Genomic DNA, 22,008 nt, shown 5'->3' on the forward strand with positions numbered 1-22,008 from the left:
CTTTTGACCCAAATGTTATTTCACATTTTCACAAGTGTCTAGAAATTATGAAATAATCTCTTCTTACTCATTTTTCTGTTTTCATATTTGATTTTTACTAACCTGGAAAATTCAACATGTTGAATATTTTATAATACTAAGAATTTGAACAAGATAATTTGAAATTATACAAATGAGGGCCCTTTACTTTTTTAAAAATAGTAAAAATAAATAAGCTCATCCACTTGCCAAATCATCATTTTGTGGTGCTTAACTCTTAAATTTTCTTGGATTTTATCTGTTTTGTTTGTTTGTTTGTTTGTTTTGTTTTTGTTTTTTTCCTACTCAGAACTATATAATTCTAATTAGGATTCTTTTTAAAAAGGAGCAGAGAGACTATCACTGGTACCTCCCTTGTAGAGTGAATAAAGTGTATATCCCATAAGGATTACAAATATTTAAAGCCTCATGGACAAATTTGAATACATTATCATTACTAATAAGTCACAAGAATAAGTTTTAGATTACCCAGTGTTTTCAAGTATTGCAATATTTTGTGATACTTTCAAAAAAAGTGATATTAATCACTGGAATCCAGCCTAATAAGTAACTTATCATTACTTCAGGATTCTACCCTTTTTTTAAAAGACTATTTTTAGAGGAATTTTAGGTTTAAAACAAAACTGAGAGGGACTAACAGAGATTTTCCACATACTCCCTGCTGTTTCCACTTTATGGAAATTATAGCTAATATTTCTGAGAACAATCTAGAGCAACCCTTTACCAGAAACTTAAGTTTCACTTCTCTTGGGTTAGTATCTAAGAGTGAAATTGTTGGGTCAATGGCAATTTCATGTTCAACTCTACAAGAACTGTAGAATTGCATTCCAAACTGTTTTTATCACTTTGCCATCTCCACAAACCATGAATGAGAACTACACCAATATGCATGTTCTGCACTAACGCTTTGTGTTGTTAGCTTTATAAAGCTAGCACTTATAAAGCTAGCACTTTATAAAGCTAACACTTGGCCACTGAGTTGCCAGTAGTCTTTCATCATGGTTTTACCTTTGTTATTCTGGTCACTAGGTTGATATTCTTTTCATTTGTGTATCTTCTTTTGTTAGGTGCCTAATTAACACTTTAGCCCATTTTTATAAGGTTGTTTATCTTGTTACTGTAACATTTTAAAACATTCTGCATAAAATTTATTAGATACTTGTTTAGCAAATATTTTCTATTATTTTGTGTCTTTCATTTTTATTTTCCAATGAGTATGTTTTAAAGAGCTAATTTTATTTTTTAATTTTGATAAAGGTCACCTGTGTACATATATATTTTTTTATTTATGCTTCATGATTGGGGTGTACTATTCAAGAAATCTTTGTCAAACTCAAATTCATGAAGATTTCTCTCAGATTTTTTTCTAAAGGTATAAGAAGTTTAATGCTCCCAATTAGGTCGATGAGTTATTTTAGTTAAATTTTTGTATGTGATGTTAGACAAGGCTGGAACTTCATTTTTCTTATAAATGGATGTTCAGTTTTCTGGCATCACTTGCAATATTTTCTTTTGTCTTTGTATTATTCCCTTGGCATATTTCTTTAAAGCCAGATGTTTGAAGGTCTGTATATTGACTTTTTTTTCCCCATAAATCTATCTGTTATTTTTTTTACATTAAATGCCATTCTCTTACTGGTTATCTTTTATTAAGACTTGAAATCAGGTAATGTTTGTTCTTTATTTTCATTGTTTTTGTTGTTCTTGGTATTTTGCATTTCCATGTAAATTTTTTAATTAACTTCTCAGTTAAAAAAATAAGTATGTTTTTTGGTCTAGATTTTCACCATATCTTATAATGCTGATTTTCCTCCTTTATAACTACAGTTACTTAGAGTATATACTGGATCAGTATGCATATCTTCGTTATATACTCTCCTGTCTTATATAGAACCTCTTTCTTGCAGTGGTATTTTACCCCGTAAAGCCTTTATTCACATATCTAAAGTTTATTTCTCTTGCCAGTATCTATTTCTCAAAACTAAATTAATATGTCCAATTGTCTAAGCCATGTTATATGCCATGTGTCAAAATTTCAACTTAGTTGTTTTATAGGAATCCTATCTTTAACATGTTCAAAATGAATACCATTTTTTTGTGTTTCAATCTGTTACATTTCTTGTCTTCCTCATCAGAATTAATAGTGCTTCTGTCTATCCACCCAGAGGCTTCTGCCAAATAATTAGGTGTCTTTCTTGATTTTTCTCCTTTGGCTGATGCTGCTAATTATCTTGTTCAACACTTATTCTAAACCCATTCCTGGTCAGCAAAGGCTGAAAGCTTTACATCTAAGTATCTAGATGTGATTTGTCAGGCTTGGAAGCCACTAGTTTAGACAAACTGGCTGTATAGCTCTTCTGTGAAATACTGCAGTAAGTTCAGGAATTAAAAATGTGATGAATTAGATCATCTTACCTCAGGTTGCTTCATACTAATCATGCACTGTGCTCTAGAGTTCCTATGATATCCTGATGTTGGTCATGTTCTTTTCCATATGCCCTTGTTTTCCTCGTCATGTCTCCTCCTATCTAACTGAGTAGTTTCAAATGCTATGAAGGAAAAGAGCAAGACAAGAAGTTAAGGGTCCCTATAGGATTTTGTTAATTATTTATCTAAGCATCTTTTCAGAAAATAATGAACCCAGTAAGCATATTATAGTAGAGTGACAGTTGGAAACAGGGCATCAGAATATTCAGACAACCTCTTTCACTGTGAAAATGAGAAAAAAGAACAATGTAATTGGAAAGGGGTACGAATCAAGAGGATTTGTAGTATGTTTATTTAATTGACTACATTTTATATATCAATAAGTATTGATCATATTTAAATACAAATGAAATAGGTAAGAGAAAAAATATGCAAAGGAAATCTGCATCTTGCTAGAAAAGAAACCCGAATTATGTTTATTTTAGGCCTATAGTTAGCCAAAACTCCATATTTGTGAAAGAGAATCAATGGATGTGTAATTGTGTCAACCAAATGAAGAAAAGACGAAGAAAATGTTCAGGCAACTGTGTGACATTGTAGCAAAAACATACATACACACAAATATATTTCATGTGTAATCATCATTCCATACCTCTAGAGACTATAGGATTTATGTATGCATTAGTACTTCAGTGTTTAGTACAGGTAGATTTGTATTATTAAAATTTGTGTAACTGTGTTTAGTACAGGTAATTTGTGTTATTGTGGACTTAAAAGCTTCTCTTCGCCATGCATTAACTAAGACATTTTTGTCAATTACTTAGTTTATTTTTCCACAAAATGGTAATAATACATTATCTTACTAAAGTGTTTAATCTAAATGGTTAAATAAGTATTTAGAATAATTCTTGTTATATAGCCATTCCTTCAGTGCACACTAATATTATTATTATTTCTCTATCTTGCTTCCGCTCAGAAGTCTGTGAGAAAAATGCTCCTTTTCATACTCTACAAATGAAATATTTGAAGTATTTGGAAGTCAAAAAACTATCAAGTGACAGTTAGAATTTTAAAACGATATATGTTTAATTTTAAATATTCCATTTTTTGCATAATCATAATCTAGTAGGTAAGAGTCAAAATATTATCAATGGGGGCGCCTGGGTGGCTCAGTGGGTTAAGCCTCTGCCTTCTGCTCAGGTCATGATCCCAGGGTCCTTGGATCGAGCCCCACGTTGGGCTCTCTGCTCAGTGGGGAACCTGCTTCCCTTCCTCTCTCTGCCTGCCTCTCTGCCTATCTGTGATTTCTGTCTGTCAAATTAAAAAAAAAAAAATTATCAACGAGCTAAGCAAATCAAAGATCCTAGGTAATTTAAGGTTGGGAATTATATATGGGTTGTGTGTGTATGTGTCTATAAGTATGTTTAAAACATGAGAAAGTAATTCTACTAATCCATTAATAAAGAGTAAAACCAAACATAGACATTTCATAGTCAAATATAGCTCCAGTCTGGGGTAGTCATTTCCCTGTTTGTCTTGTTTTATGTCATTTATTTCCTTATAATTTACCCTTCCTGCTTATTCTCATATTGGGCAGGCATGAAAAGCATGAATGAAAATTTTAAAACTTTTATTTATTGAAGTTTGATATTAAGAACCTATACTATGAGAAGTAATATTCTAGTACTATATACCATAAGGTTCTAAAAAATAAGTCACGGTAAAATATACTTCATTATCGTCATGTATCATCTCTGCAGGATTACTTCTGATTCATTTCAAAAAAAATCCTCATTTTCTCTTAACATCAGAGCACAAGAAAATTACTGTATGACAGGAAATTGCTACTTCTTTTTATAATCTTTGATACAGTGAATACACCAAGGTTAATGGGAATATCATTTGAAAAATGTTTTATGAATACATTATTAACTCATTTATATGTGAAATTTGAGATTTTTATCAAAAATACAAAATGTGAAATATTTTCCTAAAGTGAAAAATAAATGCTTTTTATCTAGAAAATACTACTGGAGATTATTTGAGATAATGCCTTTGCCATTTTTATTTCACAAAGTTAATAGGATATTTCCCTGAGTTGTGCTTATTTAGAAAGATACACTTTTACCTATTAAATTATACCCATAAGTATTGTATGAAAATTTAGCATAATTTGGGGGAACATTTTTATCTATTATTTTCATAAGCAGAACATAACTACATTCTTAAAAAAACTTTTGTGTGCCATTTCATCAAATACCATCCGAATCAAGCAATTTGTACCATGTTATAGACCTTGTAGAACACATGACACCTACTAATTTAATATTTAAGGACTTACAAATTTTTTTTATTTGTTAAAACTACCTCAAATTTCAATTATAAGAACACTTGTAGAGAATGTTTGGATAAGTACTACCTTGGAATATTTTTAGAACTTGATTTAAAAAAATTAGATCTAAGTCAAATAATTTCCTACATGCAAATTCTTTACCTCCAAATTTATGAGTTGCTACTAGAATGTTTTATAGGCTATTTAATTTCTTCATATGCCAGTTCTTCCATTCTATGAGGTAGTCACTTAGGCCATATTTGAGTTCCTTTCAAATGACAAACTTTTGTTTGTATGTGGAAGTTTGCTTATGCTATTTGTCCTATCCATAACCCTTTTCAAAAAAACAAAACAAAACAAAACAAAACTTCAAGTGATTATTTCCTAATCATCATCCATTCATCAGTTTGCATGTCATATCCTTAGGAATGTCTTCTCTATCATCGAAATACACTTACATCCCCTCCCTACATATCGTGGTGTCAGTACTTTTATTTTATTGTTCTTTTGATTTTTAGTTTGTATCTGCAAGCTAGTTTTGTTCAAAATCTGACCCCATCTTTGTTTAATTATCAGAGTTCAAATGAGGTAACTATGATTATTTGGGTCACCATTGTATATCCAGTAACTAGTAATGTACCTGTAATATCTATTAACAGATAATTGAATAAATACCTGTATTTCTATATGCCTTAAAAAATTTGATCATGAGGGGTGCCTGGGTTGCTCAGTTAAGCATTCAGCTCTTGGTGTTGGCTGAGTTGACCCATGTCCAGCTCTGAGCTGTGTGGGGTCTGCTTCAGATTTTCTCTCCCTCTCCCTCCTCAATTTCTCTCTCAAATAAATAAATAAGATCTTTTACAAAAAACTTGAGCACAAGGGGAATTTTTTTTTATAGAAGGATGTATGGATTCAATTTCCCTAAGGACATTCTTAGACTGAAAAAGAATACTAATTTCATGTTTTAATTCTGAAAACAGGTATTCCTTATAAACCAGAGCACACATTAATTAGCAAGAATTAATTATCCTTTATATATATGCTAAAAAGTGAGAAGTAAAAAATATTTTTTTCAATTCTAAATTTTTATATTCAGCAGAGAGGAAAGGAGGTTAATTTTGTATTATACTGTAAATGTGTGCTTTAAAATGATAAAAATAAAGGAAGAAAACAAAGCTTATAATTACCTTGTCTCTACATTTTCAGGAAAATAGTAAATGACCCCAACTTTCCATAGGCCTCATAAAATAAACAACAGGCTTCCATTACCTTTAAGACTTTCTGTGGAAAATGCATTTCAGACTTTCAAAATGGAGAAGGGAGAGTAGAGAAACTATGTTTTTCTGAGAAAACTGGAATAATCTAGATAAATATCTAACTCATCTGTGTGATGGCAGGGGAAACAGAAATGAGAACTGGAGGTGCTAAAACTCCAGAGAAAAGGCAGTCTTAGAAAAGTGAATTTATATCTACAGCTATTTTTATTTTGGTGACAGTTCTTAATTTCTGGAAAGGTAGAAAGCTAAGGATATGGGCATTACATCTGAGAAAGACTCCTACTAAGAAAAAGAAAGCTTTTGGATTAAAATCTTGTGGAGCTTTTGGCAACAAAGTTTTTGGAAAATTGGGAGAAACTTAAATACTGGTACTTTTATCCTGAGGGCGTTTGTGACTGTGCAGGATAAGAAGCTAAGAACTGTTAAAAGATTAACTTGAGATATATTAAAAAATTTAAGAGTTCGGGCAAAAATCTGTTTGAATGTGGCAGCTACAAACTGAAAGTGGTTAGGAGAGCTCTTGCTGACAGGAACCAAGGGAAAGACTTAGAGAAAGTACAGAAGCAAAGACAGGAAATGATTCCGTTGTCTATAGCTTGAAGTCTAGTTGGTTGGTTGTGATTAGTTGTCCTTAACCTTTTGATTTTATAAACTTGAAGCATTTACAGGCTTGGGTTTTGGTTTATTTACTTAGCTAGGTCTAATGGCCTTCTTATTTAATTAATTTAACATAACCTAGTGGAACATTTCTGTTAAAGGAGAAGTTTCAACAATCTTGAGATCCAACTGTTAGAGATTAGAAGGAGAGAGGAGGATTCCCAGAAAATATGAAACCTTCTCCATTGAAAATAATAGTACAGAGATGAACAGAAGACCTCCGGAATCTCAGCTGAGCTCTAATCCAGAATTAAATCTCTACTTCATTAATATGACTAGCCACTATTTTATTGTTTCAGAAAGGAGAGCAATCGTAATAAAAGAAATGATTGTGTAAACATATTAGAACCTAATTGGGGGGGGGGGCAAGGAAATACTGTAGATGTACAAATAAGGTGAAAAACAAAGACCTCAATAGGTGTAAATGCAGTCCTAGCGAAAAAGTAGAAATGGGGAAAGAGCAACACTGGAAGAGGTATCTATTTTCAAATAGCCCAAAACTGGTTAAAGAAATCAATCCAGAGACTTAAAAGACTTTTCAGGCAGTGACTAAAATAAATTCACAGAAAATCGCATCTAGGGACATTATAGTTCAACTGCTGAAAACCAAAGACAATCAGAAAATCTTACAAACAGCCAGACAGGACAAATAAAAACATTACTTTAGAAAAAGCAACAGCAAAATGAAGCCTATTGAGATTCTCAACGAAAATAATGAATGTTACTAAGCAATAAAGTGACACCTTTAAAGTGCTGGAAGTAAATATCATTCTCCAATTATCCAGTATCTATCTATTCCCATCACTTTCTTGACCTTTTGCCTAAGATCAAGTGTAGTATCTACAATTCTGTTCCCAAAGACAGGATCCTGTTATCCATTAATATTAAAATAGGGATATGTTCAATAAATGCTGAAATATTTTGTGCACAAAAATCTGCTCCAAAACAAATCTTTAAGGACATTTCTTTAGAGAAGGAAAATAATTCCAGACAGGAACATAAAGCTTATCCCAGATGCAAAAAAAAAAAAAAAAAAAAAAAATATATATATATATATATATATATATATATATATATATATGAATAAATATGTAGAAAATAAATGAAGATAAAGGCTTTACTGCCTACCCCAAAACACCAATAGAAATACCAGGTACTGTTTTCAATATAAAATTCATAAAAAATTACTTAAAAGGCTAGATGATTTGGAATAATTTAATAAGTATGCTTGGTAAGGTGGAAAAAGTAATAATTTACATTACATTGTCATAAAGTATTGTCTTATAATCTTTAAAGAAACTACTAAAACAATTGTAAAAATTTCATAACTCACAAATTACCATTGGTAAAATGGAATGATAATTTTTTAAATATAACCACAAAATGGAAGAATGAAAAAGGAATATTAAAAAATATTGGATGTGTTGAACAGAAAATACTTAAAGAAAAATGCTAGGGCTTTAAGAAAGGATAAAATACAAAACACAACTGCATGCTGCTCTCAAGAGTGGTATGTTAAAGATAAGGACACAGAAGAGTTAAAAAGTAAAATAATTAAATATGATACATCATGTAGACACTAATCAAAACATAAAGATACTGTAGCTATACTAATTATAGTCAAAGAACATTTTAAGAAAAAAATGTACCTCTAGAAGATAGAGGGATATTTTGTAACTAAAGGAAACCCAACAGGAACATATCACAATTCAGAAATAGTATGCACAAATTAATATAGATATTAAATATGTAAATCCCAGATATGGATATATTATACTTATATATATGTTTAGTACATACATGTTATATGTCTATCAGAATTGTAATGGGAAATACTCATACACCACTGTTAATAGCTAATAAAGATAATCAGTAATGCTTTAGTAGATTTGAGAACATAAGTAGTGAAATTGTCCTAAACCTACTAAACTAAACTTAAATCCAGCAAAGGAATTGCATTATTTTGATATATATATGAACATGGAAAATTTATCAAAATTGAAATTTTTTTTTTCTTTAAAGATTTCATTTATTTATTCGACAGAGAGAAATCACAAGTAGATGGAGAGGCAGGCAGAGAGAGAGAGGGGGAAGCAGACTCCTTGCCAAGCAGAGAGCCCGATGCAGGACTCGATCCCAGGACCCTGAGATCATGACCTGAGCTGAAGGCAGTGGCTTAACCCACTGAGCCACCCAGGTGCCCCTCAAAATTGAATCAAAATATTAAGTGGTTAAAGGAGTATAGACATTTGTCAAAAGTCATCATACTGTACACTGATATGGGTGCATTATATTATGTACAGATTTTGCTCAATATGGTTTAAAACATCAGCATATAAAGAGGTATTATGTAAAGTATTTATGATGGTAAATGTAATAACAGATAAAATCAAATTTTTTGAAAACGATAATATATTAAAAGTAAAATAAATATAATATTTGAAACATATCTCTTGAATGCAGAATCCTTTAAAAAATTCTTTTACAGGGCGCCTGGGTGGCTCAGTGGGTTAAGCCGCTGCCTTCGGCTCAGGTCATGATCTCAGGGTCCTGGGATCGAGTCCCACATTGGGCTCTCTGCTCAGCAGGGAGCCTGCTTCACTCTCTCTCTCTCTGCCTGCCTCTCCGACTACTTGTGATTTCTCTCTGTCAAATAAATAAATAAAATCTTAAAAAAAAAATTCTTTTACAGAAAGGTTTAGATTTAGATAACTTAAACAGTAAATTTAATTCTTCCAAATCTTAAAGGAATACTTCAGTCTTTCAGAGGTTAGTAAAAGATGGAACACCTCTTTAGGGGTGCCTGGGAGGCTCAGTAGGTTAAATCCTCTGCCCTCAGCTCGGGTCATGATCCCAGGGCCCTGGGATTGAGCCCCACATTAGGCTCTCTGCTCAGCAGGGAGCCTGCTTCCTCCTCTCTGCCTACTTATCATCTTTGTCTGTCAAATAAATAAATAAAATCTTAAGAAAAAAGACTTTATTAAAAAAAATAAATAAAAGATGGAACACCTCTGTATCTGAAAGCAGTAAATATATCCAGCATACATTAGGTAACAAATCTTGACAAAGATATTAGAGAGAAATTTAGAAACCAACCTCTCTCAAACATGGATACAAAAGCATTAAGAAAAAAAATCACTGGGGCACTTGGGTGGCTCAGTGGGTTAAGCCTCTGCCTTTGGCTCAGGTTATGGTCTCAGGGTCCTGGGATCGAGCCCTTCATCAGGCTCTCTGCTCAGCAGGGAGCTTGCTTCCCCCTCTCTCTCTGCCTGCCTCTCTACCTACCCGTGATCGATCTCTCTGTCAAATAAAAAAAATAAAATCTTTAAAAAAAAAATCACTAAATGAATCTGGAGTTATATGAGAATAACAAAATAACACCAACAAGGGGGACTAACCAATGCAAATACAGATTGACACTTGAAAGTCTATCATTATGATTAATAAAATTGACAGATAAAATACAAAGTATTCATGTAATTATCTTGACAGATGAAGGCAAATCAGTATAATTAAATAAAAATTTTGACAAAATATGAATCAAAGACAATTTCAGCAAAATTCATACTTAAAGGTTAATATTGAAAATTTTCCATCTGATAAAGAATGAGACAAGGAGGCCCAGTATCTGCCTTCTATTCCCAAAGTTATATTGAAAAGGTTATAAACTATGAATTTCATAAACAAGCTTGGCTTCTTCAAGATAGCACCCACACTTACTCATATTTCTAGGAATGGACAAAAAATTGAGAATGACTAAAATGCTAAAGATAGATGAGTTGTGAGAATGCAAACAAGAACTCTCAGAAAACAAGCCACCATATTTTTTCATGCTTTGAGAAAACAATACAGAAATAAACTGCTTAAGGTTTAAAAAGGTATTCTAATCTATACTTACTTTTTTTGAATTTAATTTTATGTTTTTTCAGTGTTCCAAAATTCATTGTTTATGGACCACACCAAGTGCTCTATGCAATACATGCCATCCTTAATACCCACTATCAGTCTCATCCAACCTCCACCCGCATCCCCTCCAAAACCCTCAGTTTGTTTCTCAGAGTCCACAGTCTCTCATGGTATGTTTTCCCCTCCAATTTCCCCCAACTCCCTTCTCCTCCTCTCCATCTCCCAATGTCCTCCCTGTTATTCCTTATGCTTCCAAGTAAGTGAAACCATATGGTACTTGACTCTCTCTGCTTAACTTATTTCACTCAGCAAAATCTCTTCCAGTCCCTTCCATGTTGATACAAAGTTGAGTATTCATCCTTTCTAATGGAGGCATAATACTCCATTGTATATATGGACCATATCTTCTTTATCCATTTGTCCATTGAAGGGCATCTTGGTTCTTTCCACAGATTGGTGACTGTGGCCATTGCTGCTATGAATATTAGGGTATATATGGACCTTCTTTTCACTACCTCTGTATCTTTGGGATAAATGCCCAGTAGGCAATTGCAGGGTTATAGAGTAGCTCTATTTTTAATTTCTTAAAGAATCTCCACACTGCTTTCCAAAGCGGCTGCACCAACTTGCATTCCCCCCAACAGTGTGAGAGGGTTCCCCTTTCTCCATATCCTCTCCAACATTTTTTGTTTTCTGTTTTTTTGATTTTGGCCAACAAGGTGGTATCTTGAGGTGGTATCTCAATGTGGTTTTGATTTGAGTCTCCCTGATGGCTAATGATGATGAATGTTTTTTCATGTGTCTGTTAGCCATTTTTATGTCTTCTTTGGAGAAGTGTTTGTTCATGTCTTCTGCCCATTTTTTGACATGATTATCTGTTTTGTGTGTGTTGAGTTTGAGGAGTTCTTTATAGATCTTGGATATCAGCCCTTTGTCTGTAGTGTCATTTGCAAATATTTTCTCCCATTCTGTGGGTTGCCTCTTTGTTTTATTGACTGTTTCCTTTGCTGTGCAGAAACTTTTGATCTTGATGAACTCCCAAAAGTTCATTTTCAGTTTTGTTTCCTTTGCCTTTGGAGACAGATCTTGAAAGAAGTTGCTGTGGCCGATGTCAAAGAACTGCCTATGTTCTTCTCTAGGATTTCTATAGATTCCTGCCTCACGTTGAGGTCTTTTTTCCATGTCGAGTTTATCTTTGTGTATGGTGTAAGAGAATGGTTGAGTTTATTCTTCTATACATAGCTGTCCAATTTTCCCAGCACCATTTATTGAAGAGATTGTCTTTTTTTATTTGTATATATTTTTTCTGCTTTGTTGAAGATTATTTGACCATAGAGTTGAGGGTCCATATCTGGGCTCTCTACTCTGTTCCACTGGTCTATGTGTCTGTTTTTGTGCCAGTACTATGCTGTCTTTGTGATCACAGCTTTGTAGTAGAGGTTGAAATCAGGCAATGTGATGCCCCCAGTTTTGTTTTTCTTTTTCAATATTTTCTTAGCAATTCGGGGTCTCTTCTGGTTCCATACAAAATTTTGTTTGTTTCAGCTCTTTGAAAAATTCTGGTGAAATTTTGCTCAGGATGGCATTGAAAGTATAGATTGCTCTAGGCAGTATAGATTTTTTAACAATGTTTATTCTTCTGATCCATGAATATGAAATGCTCTTCCATATTTTTGTGTCTTCTTCAATTTCTTTCATGAGTATTCTTTGGTTAGGTTTTTTTCCCCAGGTATCTTATGGTTCTTGGTGCTAGAATAAATGGAATCAATTCTCTAATTTCCCTTTCTGTATTTTCATTGTTAGTGTATAAGAACGCAACTGATTTCTGTACATTGATTTTGTATCCTGCCACATTACTGAATTGCTGTGTGAGTTCTAGTAGTTTGTGGGTGAAGTCTTTTGGGTTTTCCATATAAAGTATCATATCATCTGTGAAGAGAGAGAATTTGACTTCTTCTTTGCCAATTTTAATACATTTTATTTCTTTTGGTTTTCTGATTACCGTTGCTAGGACTTCTAGTAATATGTTGAACAACAGTGGTGAGAGTGAGCATCCTTGTCGTGTTCCTGTTCTCAAAAGAAGGCTGTCAGATTTTCTCCATTGAGGATGATATTTGGTTTGGAATTTTCATAGATAGATTTATGAAGTTGAGGAATGTTCCCTTTATCCCTATACTTTGAAGCGTTATAATCAGGAATGGGTGCTGTGTTTTGTCAAATCCTTTTTCTGCATCCATGGAGAGGACCATATGGTTTCTCTCTCTTCTCTTATTGATTTGTTCTATCACATTGATTGAGTTGTGAATGTTGAACCACCCTTGCATTCCTGGGATAAATCCCACCTGGTCATTGTGGATAATCTTTTCAATGTACTGTTGGATCCTATTAGCTAGGATCTTGTTGAGAATCTTGGCATCCATATTCATTAGGCATATTGGTGTGGACTTCTCCTTTTTGGTGGGGATTTAGCCTGGTTTGGAGATCAGGGTAGTGCTGGCTTCATAGAAAGAGTCTGGAAGTTTTCCTTCTGTTTCTATTTTTTGAAATAGTTTCAGGAGAATAGGTTTTATTTCTTCTTTGAATGTTTGGTAGAATTCTCCAGGGAATCCATCAGGTCCTGGGATCGTGTTTTTTTATAAGGTTTTGATCACTGCTTCAATCTCATTACTAGTGATTGGTTTATTCAGGTTGTCAATTTCTTACTGATTCAGTTTTAGAAGTTTATAGGTTTCCAGGAATGCAGCCATTTCATCTGGGCTTCTTAATTTATTGACATATAACTGTTGCTAAAAATTTCTGATGATAGTTTCTATTTCTTTGGTGTCAGTCGTGATCTCTCCCCTTTCATTCATAATTGTATTAATTTGGGCTTCTCTCTTTTCTTTTGGATTAGTTTGGCCAGTGGTTTATCAATCCTACTGATACTTTCAAAAAAAAAAAAAAACAGCTTGTAGTTTTGTTGATGTGTTCTGTTGTATCTCTAGTTTCTAACTCATTAATCTCTGCCTGATCTCAATTATTTCCCTTCATGTATGTGGTGTTGGCCTAATTTGTTGTTGATTTTCTCATTCTTTAAGGTGTAAAGAGAGCTGGAGTACTCTGGACTTTTAAATGTTTTTGAGTGTGGCTTGGATTGCTCTGTATTTCCCCCATAGGCCCGCCGTTGCCATATCCCATAGATTTTGTACTGATGTGTCTTCATTCTCATTGTTTTCCATGAATTGTGTACGTTCTTCTTTGATATCCTGGTTGATCCAAACATTCTTAAGCAGGATGGTCTTTAGCTTGCAAATGTTTGCATTCCTTCCAAATTTCATCTTGTGGTTGAGTTCCAGTTTCAAAGCCTTGTGGTCTGAGAACATGCAAGGAATAATCTCAGGCTTTTAGTATCAGTTGAGCCCTGATTTGTGACACAGTATGTGTTCTACTCTGGAGAACGTTCCATGTATGCTCAAGAAGAATGAGTATTCTGTTGTTTTAGGGTACAATGCTCTTAATATATCTATGAGGCCCATCTGGTCCAATGTGTCATTCAATGAGCTTGTTTCTTTATTGATTTTTTGCTTAGATGATCTATTACTGAGGATAGCGTGTTAAGATCCCCTTCTATTAATGTACTCATATCAATATGACTCTATTTTGACTAACAGTTGTCTTACGTAGTTGGCTGCTCCTATATTGAGGGCATAAATATTTATAACTGTTAGATCTTCTTGGTGGTTAGACGCTTTAAGAATGATGTAGTGTCCTTTTATATCTCTGACTACAGTCTTTAGCTTAAAATCTAATTTATCTGATATGAGAATTGCTACCCCAGCTTTCTTTTGAGGCCCATTGACATGAAAGATGCTTCTCCATACCTTCATTTTCAGTCTGGATGTATCTTTAGGTTTCAAATATGTCTCTTGTAGACATCATGTGGACAGATCCTGTCATTTTATCCAACCTGCAGCCCTTTGCCATTTTATGGGAGCATTTAGGCCATTCACATTGAGAGTGATTATCAAAATATACATTTTTATTGATATCATGTTGCCTGTGAAGTCCTTGTTTCTAAATATTGTCTCTGTAAATTCCTGTTCTATGTCACTCTTGGGTTCTTTCTTCTTTTATAGATCCCCCCTTTAATATTTCTTGTAGTGCTGGCTTGGTGGTCACATACTCTTTTAAACCTTGCTGGTCTTGGAAACTCTTTATCTCTCCATCCATTTTGAATGTCAGTCTAGCTGGATAAAGTATTCTTGGCTGCATGCTCTACTCATTTAGTGCCCTAAATATGTCTTGCCAGCCCTTTCTGGCTTTCCAGGTTTCTGTGGACAGGTCTAACATAATTCAGATGGACCTTCCCCTGTACAGAAGGAATTTCTTCCCCCCAGCTGCCCTCGGGAACTCTTGTCTAAATTATGATTTGTCAGTCTCAAATTACATGTCTCCAGATCTTTCTAGATTCATTGATCTTGGGGGGGGGTGATATTTCTGCCTCTAGAACAGGAATGTTGGTTCCATTCCCCAGATTGGTAAAATTTTTCATCCAGAATTCTTTCAACTATATCTTCTAGTCTTCTTTCTTTCTCCAACCCCTCAGGGATCCATATGATTCTGATGTTGGAATGTTTCATGGCCATAATATATTTCCCTAATTCTGTTTCATGGTTTCTAAGCTGTTTCTTCCAGGCCTCCTCCTGATCCTTTTTCTCTATCATTTTGTCCTCTAGTTTACTAATTCTATCTTCTGCCTTGGTTACCTGAGCTGTTAGAGTATTTAGATTAGATGGATCTCACTGATAGCATTTTTAACTTCTGTCCTGGTGGCTCTCACTTCTGCCCTTAGAGATTCTATGTTGTCATCAATGGTTTTATCCGACCTAGCCATTGCCTGAATTCCCTTTCCAACATACTGTTTATGTCTAGATCCAGTAGTTCTGATGGAGAGTGCATAGTCTCTCAATATTTCCTCTGTGGGTGTTCCTCCTACTACTCATTTTGGTGAGAGGTGCTTGAAGCGATTTATAGATAAATATATCAACCACTATCCAGGTAAGGCGCACTCTGGAATGCTTCTGAACAATCAGAAGTCACCACTAAAAGAAAAAAAGAAAGAAAAAACGATAAAGAGAGCAAAAAAGAGAGAGAAAAAAAAAAAAAAAGAGAGAGAGAGAAGACCCAGCCAGAGTGGTCCCCAAAGGTAAGATTTATAAGGTATACAAACAAAAATGGGCAAACAAAAAGACTGCCAAAAGTAAATGACAAGAAAAAAAAAAAAAAAAGAACCCAGCCAAAATGAAACCCAAGGATAAGATTTATATAATACCAGGACAAAAACAAATATATAGAAACACTGACAGAGGAAAAAGATGGGAGGGTGGTTATAAATCCTTGATGTGGGTGAGAAAGGTTATTTTAAATCTTCCTGGGTGCATTTTGATATCTTTGTTAAAGGACTCAACTTTCCAGAGATAAAGGGAGATTAAAACTGGTGTATATATAGCGGTAGTATTGATTAGGGAAAGAGGACTACCTTGAAGCTTATATCTATGTGTATAGTAAAAAAAAAAAAAAAAAAAAAAAAGAAAGAAAAACACAGGTATATGTATGAAAAAAGTTAAATTAAAAGGTTATTAAGGAATATGTTGTATTAAACATCTAGTTGTAATGGTAAGTATGTCCCCCGCCCCATGGTAAGTTGTTTAAAGAAATTAAAAAGAACAAGAATAATGAGAACGAATTAAAAATAAAGTTGTATCTATGAAATATACAGGTTTTTGGCTAATACCGGGAGCTTAATATATTCTTTTCCCTTGGTATTGGGTTTTACAGTTTTATGGGAACCTTGTGGTAGTTGTCCTCTTGTTCTTTTGGCCCGCTTTCTGGTGAAGGGGCCTGCCGCATTGTTTTTCAGTCAGTCTTACTTAGGTTGAGTCCTCCTACTCTCTATTGGGCTGGGCTCTGTGGAAACTGGTTTTTCAGGCTTTTGTTCTTTGGAGGTTTTTGTTCTTTGGCAGCAGTTTTGGAGTGGAGTCTTTTGGGTTTTCCACATATCATCTGCGAAGAGTGATAATTTGACTTCTTCTTTGCCGATTTGGATGCCTTTAATTTACTTTTGTTGTCTGATTGCTGAGGCTAGAACCTCTAGTACTATGTTGAATAGCAGTGGTGATAATGGACATCCCAGCTGTGTTCCTGACCTTAGCAGAAAAGCTTTCAGTTTTTCTCCATTGAGAATGATATTTGCGGTGGGTTTTTCATAGATGGCTTTGATGATATTGAGGTATGTGCCCTCTATCCCTACACTTTGAAGAGTTTTGATCAGGAAGGGATGCTGTACTTTGTCAAATGCTTTTTCAGCATCTATGGAGAGTATCATATGGTTCTTGTTCTTTCTTTTATTGATGTGTTGTATCACATTGACTGATTTGCAGATGTTGAACCAACCTTGCAGCCCTGGAATAAATCCCACTTGGTCGTGGAGAATAATCCTTTTAATGTACTGTTGAAGCCTATTGGCTAGTATTTTGTTGAGTATTTTCGCATCTGTGTTCATCAAGGATATTGGTCTATAGTTCTCTTTTTTGGTGGGATCCTTGTCTGGTTTTGGGATCAAGGTGATGCTGGCCTCATAAAATGAGTTTGGAAGTTTTCCTTCCATTTCTATTTTTTGGAACAGTTTCAGGAGAATAGGAATTAGTTCTTCTTTAAATGTTTGGTAGAATTCCCCCGGGAAGCCGTCTGGCCCTGGGCTTTTGTTTGTTTGGAGATTTTTAATGACTGTTTCAATCTCCTCACTGGTTATGGGTCTGTTCAGGCTTTCTATTTCTTCCTGGTTCAGTTGTGGTAGTTTATATGTTTCTAGGAATGCATCCATTTCTTCCAGATTGTCAAATTTATTGCCGTAGAGTTGCTCATAGTATGTTCTTATAATAGTTTGTATTTCTTTGGTGTTAGTTGTGATCTCTCCTCTTTCATTCATGATTTTATTTATTTGGGTCCTTTCTCTTTTCTTTTTGATAAGTCTGGCCAGGGGTTTATCAATTTTATTAATTCTTTCAAAGAACCAGCTCCTAGTTTCGTTGATTTGTTCTATTGTTTTTTTGGTTTCTATTTCATTGATTTCTGCTCTGATCTTTATGATTTCTCTTCTCCTGCTAGGCTTAGGGTTTCTTTCTTGTTCTTTCTCTAGCTCCTTTAGGTGTAGGGTTAGGTTGTGTACCTGAGACCTTTCTTGTTTCTTGAGAAAGGCTTGTACCGCTATATATTTTCCTCTCAGGACTGCCTTTGTTGTGTCCCAGAGATTTTGAACCTTTGTATTTTCATTATCATTTGTTTCCATAATTTTTTTCAATTCTTCTTTAATTTCCCGGTTGACCCATTCATTCTTTAGAAGGATGCTGTTTAGTCTCCATGTATTTGGGTTCTTTCCAAACTTCCTCTTGTGGTTGAGTTCTAGCTTTAGAGCATTGTGGTCTGAAAATATGCAGGGAATGATCCCAATCTTTTGATACCGGTTGAGTCCTGATTTAGGGCCGAGGACGTGATCTATTCTGGAGAATGTTCCATGTGCACTAGAGAAGAATGTGTATTCTGTTGCTTGGGGATGAAATATTCTGAATATATCTGTGATGTCCATCTGGTCCAGTGTGTCGTTTAATGCCTTTATTTCCTTGCTGATCTTTTGCTTGGATGATCTGTCCATTTCAGTGAGGGGAGTGTTAAAGTCCCCTACTATTATTGTATTATTGGCAGCTTTTTACAGCTTGGCTTTTCAGAGGCCTAGTGGAAAACAAACTGCATCCAGACCTCTGTCTCATGAGGAGAACATCCTCAGTCTGTTCCCCTCTGGGTGGTCCAGACACACAGACTCCCTGCTCTGCAAACTCCACAGAACTGTGCAACCTCCCACAGGCAGTGCACACACACCCCTAGCCACTGTCTCCGGGATCGCCCAAAGCGCCCACTTGTCTCTGCACCCCCATGCTACTAAAACCACAAGCGTTATTGGTCCAGGGAGCCCGCTTCTGGTGGCTGTCTTTGCCGGGACTGCTGTCTGGTGTCAGACCTCATAGTTGTGCAGATCCAGGTCTACCAAGCTGGCGCCCACTTCAGACTCCCTCATGTGGGGGTGGGAGTGCACCCAGCTGAATTGTGGTGCAAGGCATGCAACCCTGGGGGCTCTGCCACACTCTCTCTGGTCCAGGTGGTCACCAACTGTGGCTGTCCTGGGTCCATGGGCTTAGGCCTGTGCCCATGACTGCCTGATTCCACCAGTTGTCCCTTAAGATCTTTTGCTGTTCTTGAGTGCTTTTAACCAGAATCTAAGTTGATGCTCTTCCCTAATCAAAAGCACTTTCATATTGGCATATTACTTTCCAGTGGGTCACTTCCAGTGGCTCCCTCCCCCTTCTGTTTATCCTCTGATAATAGTCCAAGCGTTCCCACTCTGTTTTATCTCTCCACTGGTGTCTTCTGCCCCCGTAGAGATCCAGCAGTGTATAATCCTACATCTCAGACTGATTTTGTTGGTGTTCAGAGTGTTCTGGTCGATAATTAGGTCACTTTAGGGGACCAGTTGAAACAGGGTCTCCTCCTTCTCCTCCATCTTGCCCCTCCCCTCCTCTACTCTATACTTCTTCCTAAAAGTTCAGTGAAACTAATTTTACACTCAAATATCTGAAAAGGATTGGGAGGTTAGATTTTATACCTGTTAAGAAGAACAAGGGCTTAGGAACACTATCTGTATCCTTAGTGGTCATGCCTTCAAACCAAAGATCACCAGGAAAGAATATACCTATAGTTGAACAAGTTGGGCTTATTCATTATATAAAGGTAACCACACACTGCTGTGAACTGTGGAGTGTTTCAGTTAAAGCATGCCAGAAAGGACTTAAAATAGAATTTGGGCACATGTTAGGTGGCTTTAGAAGAAGGTCTACTGAAGTGAAGTTTTATTCTAGATTGGAAATCTAGGTATCAGGAAACAGGGATAATTTTGTGATTGAGTATCTTAATAAATCTTATCCAGAAGATGGATGACTACAGAAAAGCTAAAGCTATAATTGATTAGGAGATAGCAGTCACTTGCGATAGCTGAGATAGAGGGACATTTTGGTTATTTTTATAGTTTAGACTGTATGTAATATATATGTGTATCTGGGTATATGCTTTCAGACATTTTGGGAAATTATTTTTATTATTTTTGTCTTGATCTGTCATAGTCACAGGTGGCTGTGTGTGATCTTGAAGCTTTACAAAATTTGTTAAAACAGAGCATACTAAAGCTTAGCTGCGGTTATTGGTCTAGCTCCTTAAAACACCAAACATTTGATGATAGTACTAAGCCAGCTCATAGACTGCTTTTCTCTCCTTTACTATAGACAATGAAATAAAGATATGCTGTCAAAGTAGATCAAAATTATATTCTAAAATTAGTTAAATGTCATTAAAAAAATAATCCCATATATGAAAAAACATAAAATGTATCAGATTTTGGAAAACTTAGAAGTGAGGTTATGGAATTCAGGCAAGAATTATAAATAAAAGAAAAAATCATATCAGAAATTGAGACTAAAATGAAGATTTAGAAAAGGAAGGGGAAAAGGAATCACAAAACAAACTGAGGGTTGCTGGGGGGAGGGGATTGGGAGAAGGGGTTGGGATTATGGACATTGGGGAGGGTATATACTTTGGTGAGTGCTGTGAAGTGTGTAAACCTGGTGATTCACAGACCTGTACCCCTGGGGATAAAATATATGTTTATAAAAAATAAAAAATTTAAAAAAAATGAGATGAAGAAAGATAACTAAATTAAAGTGACAAATATTGAAGATAGTGAAGAAAGGTAAAACGTAATTAATAGGAACCTCTGAGGCAGAAAACAAACAGAAGAAACTTGAACAAACATTAACATCTGCAATTTTAGGAAAAACTTTCACATTAAAAAAAAATTTTGAAATGCATATAAAAAGAGGACCCTGCAGTTTTGAGTTTCTGAGTTTGTTTGAAAGAAATCTATTAGTAAAAACTAAGTAAAAGCTTTGTAACTATGAATTCTTAAATAATATCAATCTTCATACCGTATTATATGGGATAGCAAAAAAAAATCAAACATTTCTAGAGTTATGTGTCAAAACCACTGAGAAGTCAGTCTGAAGGTCTTTCTTCCAGCAAAAGCAAGATAGGTGGAACTGCAATAGGCATAGTAATGAAATGGATTGAAACCCACGAAATATATTTAAATCTGCATATATATTCATTAAAAATTTTATTTATTTATTTGACAAAGAAAGACACAGCAAAAGAGGGAACACAAGCAGCAGGAGTGAGAGAGGGAAAAGCAGGCCTCCCTCTGAGCCCAACATGGGGCTTCATCCCAGGACCCAGGATCCTGGGTTCACGACCCAAGCTGAAGGCAGACGCCCAATGACTGAGCCACCCAGGTGCTCTAAATCCATATTTTTAAAAATATTTTATTTATTCGAGAGCACACAGAAGAGTGTGGGATGGGGTGGGAGGTAGGGCAGAAGCAGCTGGAGAAGCAGTCTCCCTGCTGAGCGGGGAGCCCAGATGCAGGACTCCACCCCAGGACTTTGGGATCATGACCTGAGCCAAAGGCAGGCATTTAACTGACTGAGCCACTCAGGTGCCCCTTAAATCCATATTTAATAACTGCATTTTCTCTCTCTCTCTCTCTGCCTCTCTCACACACACTTAGATACACAGAGATCATAGGAACATGATAGAGAAGAAAATAATTACCTTAAAAAATTGTACATAAAGGGAAAGAAGCATTAATCCTACCTCTCTCATTTGAAATAGGAATCTGAGAAGATAAAAATATGTCCGTATATATGCTTTTATGTTTTACAGGAAATGAAAGTAAATGAAATATTTTTGCATTGCATTTGATAAATGAAGAAGAAATGAAGAATGAGCTAGAAAATCTTCATTTTGTAATCATCATTTAATTAATTTTGAGTTGAGAATCAGTTGAGAAAAGCTGCTCAGGTGACAAAGGAAACTAGAAATTATTTGCTTGTTTTTGTGAAAGAATGAGATAGCTCTTATGTGGTCAGCAGAATAATGACCCCCAATATATTCTCTATAGGCCACAGAAACCCTTGAGTATGTCATTTTACATGACAAAGAGTATTTACAGATGTAATTACTGTCAATGATTTGAGATTGGAAAGTTACCTGGATTATTCAGGGGAAGTCTTTCTACTCACATGAATCCTTAAAAACAAAGAATCCTTCCTGGGCCGTAGTGAGAGGGGGAGGACTTAGGAAAAACAGAGAGAGGCAGCAATGCTTGTTTTGGAAGTGGGGTAATGGGGTCATGAACGGAGTAACAAATACAGACTGTAGAACATGGAAAAG

The sequence above is a fragment of the Mustela nivalis genome, assembly GCF_964662115.1.
Source record: "Mustela nivalis genome assembly, chromosome: 6".
Classification (NCBI taxonomy): Eukaryota; Metazoa; Chordata; class Mammalia; order Carnivora; family Mustelidae; genus Mustela; species Mustela nivalis.